The following is a 10,630-nucleotide window of genomic DNA, read 5'->3' as shown; positions in this document are numbered from 1 at the left end:
GATCTTTGTCCCCATGTGCAGTTGCGAACGGTAGTCTGGATTTGTTATGGAGATTTGGAGCAGTGGCTTCTTCCTTGCTGAGCGGCCTTTCAGGTTGTGTCGATATAGGACTCGTTTTACTGTGGATATACAACCTTTGTGCCTGTTTCCTCCAGCATCTTCACAAAGTCCTTTGCTGTTGTTCTGTGATTAATTTGCACTTTTCGCACCAAAGTACGTTAATCTCTAGGAGACAGAACGCATCTCCTTCCTGAGCGGTATGGTGTTTATTGTTTGTACAGATGAATTTGGTAACTTCAGGCATTAGGAAATTGCTCCCAAGGATGAACCAGACTTGTGGAGGTCTACCATTTTTTTCTGAGGTCTTGGCTGATTTCATTTGATTTTCCATGATGTTAAGCAAAGTTTGACATCACACTGAGTTTAAAGGTAGGCCTTGAAATACATCCACAGGTACACCTCCAATTGACTCAGAGGATGTCAATTAGCCTATCAGAAGCTTCTAAAGCCATGACATAATTTTCTGTAATTTTCCAAGCACAGTCAACTTAGTGTATGTAAATTTCTGACTCACTGGAATTGTGATACAGTGATTTATAAATGAAATAATCTGTCTGTTAACAATTGTTGGAAAAATGGCTTGTGTCATACACAAAGTAGATGTCCTAAACGACTTGACAAAACTATAGTTTGTTGACATGAAATGTGTGGAGTGGTTGAACAATTAGTTTTAAATGTCCAACCTAAGTGTATGTAAACTTCTGACTTTAACTGTACATGCTTGGCTGTTGAGGATGCAAAAATCTTTCAGGGCCTTCATGAAGTGAGGAAAACCCCAATGGAACAGAAGCAAGGTGATATTGGCTGCCACAACCTGAAATAAAAGCTGTCAGATCTAGGTTTTGGAGACTTTGACATTAATGGATGCAAGGTGACTGACCAGTGGAAGGAGAAGCTTGTGAATAGCATCACCATTTATGAAGACATCTTCTGAAGACATAATCTGGACTGCAGAGAAGCCAGGGCTTATGTTCACCATTTCCACCTGGTTGATGACAGACCCGTCCGCCTACCATACAGAAGAGTTCCGCCTGCTCATTACCTAAAGCTGAGGAAGGTATTGACATATATGGAGGAATTAGGTCTCATGCGCAAGTCAGTTAGTGAGTATGCCTCCCCTTTAGTCATGGTATGGAAGAAAGACGGGAGTCTGAGGTTATGCACAGACTTCAGGTGAATGAATGCGCGAACGGTGAAGGACGCTCATCCCCTTCCTCATCAAGCAGATTGCCTAGCAGCCCTTGGTGGCAGTGCATTTTTCAGCACCATGGACTTGACCTCAGGATTTTATAAAATTCCAGTTCATGAAGAGGACAAGAAGTACACAGCCTTTACCACACCGATGGGACTTTATGAGTACAATCACATGCCACAAGGTCTGTGTAACAGCCCAGCCTCTTTCATGAGAATGATATTATTAAGTATATTTGGGGACCTACATTTCTCAAATCTCCTTTGTTACCTAGATGACTTGTTGGTCTTTGTACCCACCGAGGAACTGGCTCCGCAGTGACTCGAAGTTGTGTTTAGCCGTCAAAGGATAGCTGACGCTATCGGATTGGACTGAGTAGTGCGTCATTGCATTCCAGAAGCTGAAGGATGCTCTTCTGAAATGTTTTGTGTCGTGATAGCTCACCCTGATTTTGAGAGGCCGTTCATTCTCTTCACTGACGCGTCTTTGAATGGCCTCGGGGCTGAGCTTTGTCAAGTGCCTGAAGGTGAAGATAAAGCAAGGCCCGTAGCATTCTTTAACTTCTTCTTCGCTCTTTTAATTTTTGGATGAAAAACGTTCCCGTTTTAAACAAGATATTTTGTCACGAAAAGATGCTCGACTATGCATATAATTGACAGCTTTGGAAAGAAAACACTCTTTCCAAAACTGTAAAGATATTGTCTGTGAGTGCCACAGAACTGATGTTACAGGCGAAAGCCAGATAAAAATCCAACCAGGAAGTGCCCCATTTTTTGAAAGCCCTGCATGCCAATGACTCCTTATATGGCTGTGGAGGAGCTAGGAGTCAGCTTACGTTTTCCACGTTTTCCCCAAGGTGTCTGCAGCATTGTGACGTATTTGTAGGCATATCATTGGAAGATTGACCATAAGTGACTACATCTACCAGGTGGTTGCTTGGTGTCCTCCGTCACAATTATTGCGTAATCTCCAGCTGCAGTATTTTTCCGTTTGCCTTTGATGAGAAACTGACTGCCAGGAATGATTTTTCATCGAATAGAATTGTGAAAAACACCTTGAGGATTGATTCTAAACAACATTTGCCATGTTTCTGTCGATATTATGGAGCTAATTTGGAAAAAAGTTTGGCGTTTTGTTTTTTTTTCTTAGCCAAACGTGATGAACAAAACGGAGCTATTTCTCTTACACAAATAATATTTTTGGAAAAAATGAACATTTGCTATCTAATCTAACTATCTCGTCATTGAAAACATCCGAAGTTCTTCAAAGGTAAATTATTTTATTTGAATGCTTTTCTTGTTTTTGTGAAAATGTTGCCTGCTGAATGCTAGGCTTAATGCTATGCTAGGCTATCAATACTCTTACACAAATGCTTGTGTAGCTTTGGTTAAAGCATATTGTTAACAAAAGGCTAAGCTTGTGTTTCAATATCTATCTATTTATCTATAATATCTATTTCATTTCATTTGCGATTTTCATGAATAGGAAACGTTGTGTTATGGTAATGAGCTTGAGGCTGTGACTACGCTCCCGGATACGGGATTGCTCGACGCTAGAGGTTAAAAAACTGTAGAAATATATATTTAAAAAATAATAATAATCAATGATTGTCAAGTTCCGTTACTGTATGTAAGTCACAAAGAAGGTATCCAGCACACAGAAATGGAGTGTGTGTAAGAAATTCAGTCACTGGCTTAATTAACCTCTCTGGGATATCTACCTGGCCAAAAGCCAGTGAAAATGCAGAGCGCCAAATTCAAATAAATTACTATAAAAATCTAACTCATGAAATCACACATGTAAGATACCAAATTAAATCTATACTTGTTGTGAATCCAGCCAACAGGTCAGATTTAAAAAAGGCTTTTCGGCGAAATAAAACAATGCTATTATCTGAGGATAGTACCTCTGCCAAATAAGTTCTGTTATACTCACAGACATCATTCAAACAGTTTTAGAAACTGCAGAGTATTTTCTATCCGAAGCTACCAATAATATGCATATCCCAGCTTCTGGGCCTGAGTAGCAGGCAGTTTACTTTGGGCACACTTTTCATCCGGACATGAAAATAGTGCCCCCTAGCCTTAAAACCTCTTGGAACTCTTGGGGCAGTATTGTCATTTTTGGAGAAAAAAACATTCCCGTTTTAAACAGGATATTTTGTCAGGAAAAGATGCTAGAATATGCATACAATTAACAGCTTTCGATAGAAAACACTCTAACGTTTCCAAAACTGTAAAGATATTGTCTGTGAGTATAACATAACTGATGTTGCAAGCGAAAGCCTGAGAAAAATCCAATTCGGAAGTGCCCCAGGTTTTGAAAGCGCTGCGTTCCAATGAATCCCTATTTGGCTGTGAATGTACCATCAACGAGCTTACGCTTTCTACGTATTCCCCAAGGTGTCTACAGCATTGTGACGTAGTTTTACGCATTTCTGTTGAAGAATAGACGTATGGGGGCACATTGCGTAAGTGGTCACATGGTGGCTCCGAGAGAGATTCTCGCGTAAAGTACAGAGGTAGCCATTACTCCAATCGGTCCTAGAGAAAAAGAAATTGTCCCGACGGATATATTATCAAATAGATATTAGAAAAACACCTTGAGGATGGATTCTAAACAATGTTTGCCATGTTTCTGTCAATATTATGGAGCTCATTTGGAAAAAAAATTGGCGTTGTGGTGACCGCAATTTCTGGGCGATTTCTCAGCCAAACGTGAAGAACAAACGGAGCTGTTTCGCCTACAAAAATAAACTTTGGCTATCTACCTGGGAGTCTCGTGAGTGAAAACATCCGAAGTTCATCAAAGGTTAAACAATTTAATTTGATTGCTTTTCTGATTTCCGTGACAAGGTTGCCTGCTGCTAGCAAGGCATAATGCTATGCTAGGCTATATAAACTTACACAAATGCTTGTCTAGAGTTGGCTGTAAAGCATATTTTGAACATCTGAGATTACAGGGTGATTAACAAAAGGCTAAGCTGTGTCTCAATATATTTCATTTGTGATTTTCATGAATAGGAATATTTTCTAGGGATATTTATGTCCGCTGCGTTATGCTAATTAGTTTCAGGCGATGATTACGCTCCCGCATGCGGGTTTGAGAGTCGCTAGAGGTGTTTTAACTGACTTGCCTAGTTAAATAAAGGTAATAATAAAATAAATAAATAAGGAACTGCCCACCAGACGAGACCGATATAATGTTTATTCTAAAGTGTTGTTGCTGATGAAGCAGTGGGGCCGCTTGATCCTAAGAGAGGGGAGTTCTCTATCGTGTCATTAAGGAGAGTCACACAACCGGAGAAAGTTCCAATATGTCTTACCAGAGGAGACTCAATGCAATGACCGCCATTCACAACCTTGCAGGACATCAAGGCCAAGCTAGAAATCTGGCCTGACAGGGGTTTTTCTGGCCTTCAATGGAGAGAGACATCAAGGAGTATGCCAGAGATGCGTTCTTGCAAAGACTCAAGAGCCAGCGGCTAGAGCACCGTTAGAGAGCATCAAAACCTGCTCTCCCATGGAGTTGGACAGCGGAAGAAAGTAAGAAGAATTCAGTTGACGTTCTGGTGGTGACTGACCACTTCACTGAACTTGCCCATGCATGGCCATGCAGAAACCAGACAGACAAGCAAGTAGCTCATAAACTGTGGGATCATGTATTCTGTGTCTGTCAAGGCTGTGGGTAACTGGTGAAAGGAGTCAGGCGCAGGAGAGCTGAGATGCATGGACAATGTATTTAACACAAGATAACACCAGTATAAACACAATACTATGGTGTGGGAAAAATACCGGTACCATGGAATAAACGGGCATAATGACAAAACCTGGCAACAAAATACCAGCCGTCAGTAACAGCCTGAACAATAAAACAAACACGTACACCAACATGGGGGAAACCAGAGGGTTAAATAATGAACATGTAATGGGGGAATTGAAACCAGGTGTGTCGAAAACAAAGACAAAACAAATGGAAAATGAAAAGTGGATCGCGATGGCTAGAAGGCCGGTGACGTCGACCGCCAAACGCCGCTTGAACAATGAGAGGGACCGACTCTCGTCGTGACAGTGTCTATGGATTTGCTGCTCTCCGGTGTCCAAAAGTCAAGAACCACAGCATATCACCCTAGGGGGAATGGAGAGACTGAACGCTTCAACAGGAATTTAGGCAGCATGCTCAGGAGTCTGCCCCTGAAAACCAAAGAACATTGGTCTGAACAAATCCAGTCATTGACATTCACCTACAATGTCACTGTTCACAAGACTACGGGCTATGCTCCATTCTTTCTCATGTTTGGTAGGGTCCCTTGGCTACCGGTGGATGTGATGTTCCACAATGTCTTGGACGACTCCAGCATTTTGGATAGCAACAAGTATGTCGAGACTTTGATCACCAGGCTGAAGGATGCTATGAGTGTTGCCCAAAGGCACACTGTCAAGCAACAGAGATGACAAGGTCAGGAGTACGGCAACCGGGTTAAGGGCATCAGTTTGTCCATGGGGGATTGTGTCCTCATCTCCAAGAAGGGTGAAAGTGGCCACAGCAAGTTGGCTGACAAGTGGAATCCCGAGATTTTAACAGTGAATTTTTACAATCAATCCACAAACTCACATGTACATAATCCAAGACCATTACAGCAGGCAGAAGGTGGTTCAGAGGAATCTACTGCTGCCAGTGAATTCCCTGCCATTTGAAATTGATGATCCAGAGCACCTCAATGACAGTGATGCTGCAGGACCTTCAATCAATGTAGATGCAGGAGAGGCCGCTCACTCCTGCAATGGACTGAACAGCAAAGACATGGAGGACTCTGGGGAGGAAAGTACATCTTGGATGGTGAAGGATTCAAGTGATTACTCCAAGCTCTGGAAATCATGTAAAGACAGAACCAGAAAAACCTCGCCTGCCTGAGGAAAATGACCTGGGAAGCACCTCTGAGATCCTGGATCTGATTCTTCAAACCCTCCTCTGATCAATTAACTAAGACCGGAACCACTGTTAGTCGCCATGGTCCCTAGCCCAGTCCACTGTAATGCACCTGATAAAAGCTGCCAAGTCGAAGGTTGCACAAGGGCGGGGAGGGTAGTTAAACCAGTCAAGAGACTAATTGAGTCAATCCCCCAGAAGCTGCAAGTTTAGCATAGTACAGAGATATAGTACAAAATGAGCCTTAACAATGTTTTTTTAAGGCTAAGAAGGTAGATATAGTGTAAGAGGCACTATGCATCTAGGGGAAGTCGAAGGCCTGACACACTTTCACTTGCTCTGACCCCTATGGGTAGCTTTGACCTGAATTATGCCTTGAACTTGGTAGATTATTTTGTTTTGTTTTGGTGAAATTGGTGAAATTTGTGAATTTCACTAGGTTCATATATTAATATATTATGTTGATTTGTTATTATGCAGGCCTGCATCCTGGGAATAGGGGAGTGTGTACTTACGTTTTGCCCTGCGTGCTCATGCTCAAATTATTTTGATGCACTACGAGAGGTAGGCACCCTTTTTCTGTCGTCTTTAGAAAAGTTTGATTCCTTTAAAACCTCTTAGAGCCATGTGAGACGCTAGCGTCCCACCTAGTCAACAGGAAATGGAAGTGCGCAATGCCAAATGCTAATAGTACTCGATAAAACTCAAACTTTCATTAAAACATACATGCAGGGTACTGAATTAAAGCTACACTCGTTGTGAATCTAGCCAACATGTCAGATTTTTAAAATGCTTTCCGGCGAAAGCATGAGAAGCTATTATCTGATAGCATGCAACACCCCGAAATACCTGAAGGGGACGTAAACAAAAGAATTAGCGTAGCCGGCGCTACACAAAACGCAGAAATAAAATATAAAACATTAATTACCTTTGACGAGCTTCTTTGTTGGCACTCCTATATGTCCCATAAACATCACAATTGGGTCTTTTTCCCGATTAAATCCGTCCATGTATACCCAAAATGTCCATTTATATAGCCCGTCTGATCCATGGAAAAGCACCGTTCCAAAACGCAACGTCATTTTTTTAAATTAAAAAAGTTGCCTATAAACTTTGACAAAACACTTCAAACTACTTTTGTAACCCAACTTTAGGTATTTGTAAATGTTAATAATCGATCAAATTGATCACGGGGCGATCTGTATTCAATAGCAGCTACTCTTGTAATCATCGTACATTGTCTCTCTCCCATAAGCCTCTTCCTGTTTACTGGATGACAGGAAGGGCATATTTCTCATTCCACCAAGGATTAAAACAAACGAAATTGACAGTACTGGCGACATCGTGTGCTGGAGACACCATCTATTTTCTCTTGCCATAGACAATTCAGAGACTGGCAGATGAATACTTTTTTTTTTTTTTTGTGACCAGGTTTTTCTTGGGATTTCGCTTGCTGTTCACGTTCTGTTATAGTCACAGACATGATTTAACCAGTTTTAGAAACTTCAGAGTGTTTTCTATCCACACATACTAATCATATGCATATACTATATTCCTGGCATGAGTAGCAGGACGTTGAAATGTTGCGCGATTTTTAACTAAATGTTGAAAAAATGCAGGGGAGCCCTAAAGCACAAAGTCACACACACAGTGTTCTGTTCATGAATAATGTTGTATATTTAGAGGTTACTCATAAGTGGATGGTATTGGTAAGATGTACTTGTACTTTTTAGGATGATATTAACATTCTGAATTCAACGTGGTTACTAGCTAGCTAAGTTATTAGCTAGCAATTGTATGTGTGAATGATGGCTAGCTCCTCGAATGATCACAATCCCTTGTATAGTGCGTCTGTTGTAGGAAGAGGTGACGATTCGCAGAACATATTTGTGCTCTGCAAATGTTTTGTCTTTTCTTTTGGATACAGAGAGTGAATTCATTAAAACAATCTGATCTCCTACGTCTATAGTCTCAATCAACCACACACAACGCAGAGCTACAGCTGTGCAGCACAGCGCCAGTTACACTGGCATGCTGTCCTTGATGTGGGCCATGACCAGCCTCTCGAAGCACTTCATAATGACAGAGGTTAGCACGACAGGGCGATAGTCATTTGGGAATGTCACCTTGTGTTTCTTGGGCACTGGGACGATGGTTGTCTATTTAAAGCAGGTTAGGACTACAGCCTGAGACAAGGACAGGTTGAAGAAGTCAGAGAAGACGCCCGCCAGCTGGTCAGCACACACTCTGAGGACGCGACCAGGGATGCCATCTGGGCCGGCGGCTTTGTAAGTATTCACTCTTTTGAGAGTTTTTCTCACGTCAGCCTTGGAGAGCGAAAACACCTGGTTATCCAGACCAGTGACAGTCTTCCTGAATGGCTCGTTATTGTCTACCTCAAAGCAAGCATAGAATGTTTTAAGCTAATTTTGGATGGAGGCTTCGGTGGGCACCGCAGGGCTGGATTTGCCTTTGTAGTCTATGACGGGCTGTAGTCCTTCCCACATGCGACGTGAGTCTGAGTTGTCGAACATCAATTCAGTTTGAGTCGGTATTGTCTTTTTGCATCCCTAATTGATTTGGGGAGCTCATACCTGCTTGCCCTGTACGCGCCACCGAGTCATCATGGGTCATTCTGCTGACATTGAAGGCTGCAGTGTGGGCTCTCAGCATTGTATGGATATCTCCATTCATCCAGGGTTTTTGGTTGTGGTATTTCCGGATTGTTATTGTGGGTACACCATCATCAACACATATACGTGTCATGGATGTTTGTGCATACTTGGTCAAGCACGTTGGATCCTCTTGTGGGGCAGGACACATGTTTGTGATATTTTGGGAAGATGTGTTTTAGACAGGCTTGTTAAAAGTCAGCCGTGACAATTAAAGACTGCTTCCTGGTGAGAGGAGTCTTGCTAACCAATTCACAAAGAACGCTCTCTCTCTCTCTTTGAACATTACTTTTGGTTGAGGCCCTAATTGTTTGAATGGCTCTTTAATCAGACCAGGATATGGGAAAATAGCAGTCTTTTAAAGGGTTGAAGTGGACTGTTGAAGTAAAAAGGAGCGGCTTACTTCTAAATGCTGTCCCCAATGCCTGTATAGCTCTAATGTACTGTGTGTTGGAGGGCATTATCTCTGCTCCCGACCAACCAGGCCTACTCATCAGCAACTTGAAGGGTTCCGAATAGAAATGGGACAAACACAATTTCATGAGCAGGCCCTTTAGAGTTGACTGGTCAACTCTGCACATGCAACATTTCTCTTCACTAACTCTCTCCATCTCTTTCTCTGTCTCTCTCATACAACACAATGACAAATGCAAAAGGACACATTTTCACAGAGTTGTTTAATGGGTAAATGAGAAAGCGCATTTAGATGTGTGTAGATGAGTGGGAGTGTCCAGCACACTGCACATCCCCACAGTGCTGTGTCCGTACTGTCTTATGAACACGTTGTTTATCACCCCCAGGGATGATTGAGTAATAAAACACATTTGTTCATCTCCATAAGGAAGCTGTTGCATACTTTGCCCTATCTGGTAGTCTTTATCTCCTGTGAATAATCACGTCGGCCAGTGTTTCTCTCTCCTCTTTTCTCATCTCTGACCAACATAAGAATTCAACTTATTTTAAGGGAGAGAGACTAAAAAAAATCTTAAAGACAAATTTAGGGCAATTTTTGTGTTGAAGGCAGCAGTCACATTAACCTTGCAATCTTTCTCTCATTCACTAAATTCTGGGGTCAAGCGTTCTTTTACCCTTGTAATCTATTGTATTGAAATGTATAAATTTGTCACCCCAATATGTCTTAATAAACGCTAAAGCTATTCAAATTCTCATTTTAATTGGAGGACTTAACAACTGATTAATTCCATATCTCATATGAAGGGCTTCATACAGTAAATCCATTGGATTACCAGAAGGTGACAATCCACAGCAATGCCAGAGCAAAATATGACAGCTAACCATAGAAATATGGTTAATTCTATGCTACCAATGAGTTGTCTTGACAACTGACAGCTTGTACACATTTGAATCTCTGTTGGTTATTTAAGTGATAATGCCGATATGGGATATATTGGCACGGATGTTGTAAACTGTGCCAATCTATCTTCCAAACATCAGCTTCGAGGTCAATATCACTTTCATGATTTACATATTTACATAAAACAATTTATTTTGATTAATTTATTCATACTATTTCATCCTTCCACAAGAATTAGTACCGACAAAAGTCTAGGGCTGCTACCCAAGGCGGCTGGTCGTTTTTTTGTATCGGTTAGTTTGCCAGAGACCCAGTCGTTAATTTTTTTTTGTTCTGTACCTATGGACTTGGCCCAGTCGTTCAATCTAAATATTTTATTGCCAGACTAGCTGGCAACATTCTTATCCCTTGCTTGTTAGCTAGCCAACTACGGCTTACAGTCACATCAAATAGTGCAGCCAG

Source organism: Oncorhynchus clarkii, chromosome 8 (assembly GCF_045791955.1).
Source record: "Oncorhynchus clarkii lewisi isolate Uvic-CL-2024 chromosome 8, UVic_Ocla_1.0, whole genome shotgun sequence".
Lineage (NCBI taxonomy): Eukaryota > Metazoa > Chordata > Actinopteri > Salmoniformes > Salmonidae > Oncorhynchus > Oncorhynchus clarkii.
Note: the sequence above shows the minus strand (reverse complement) of the source record.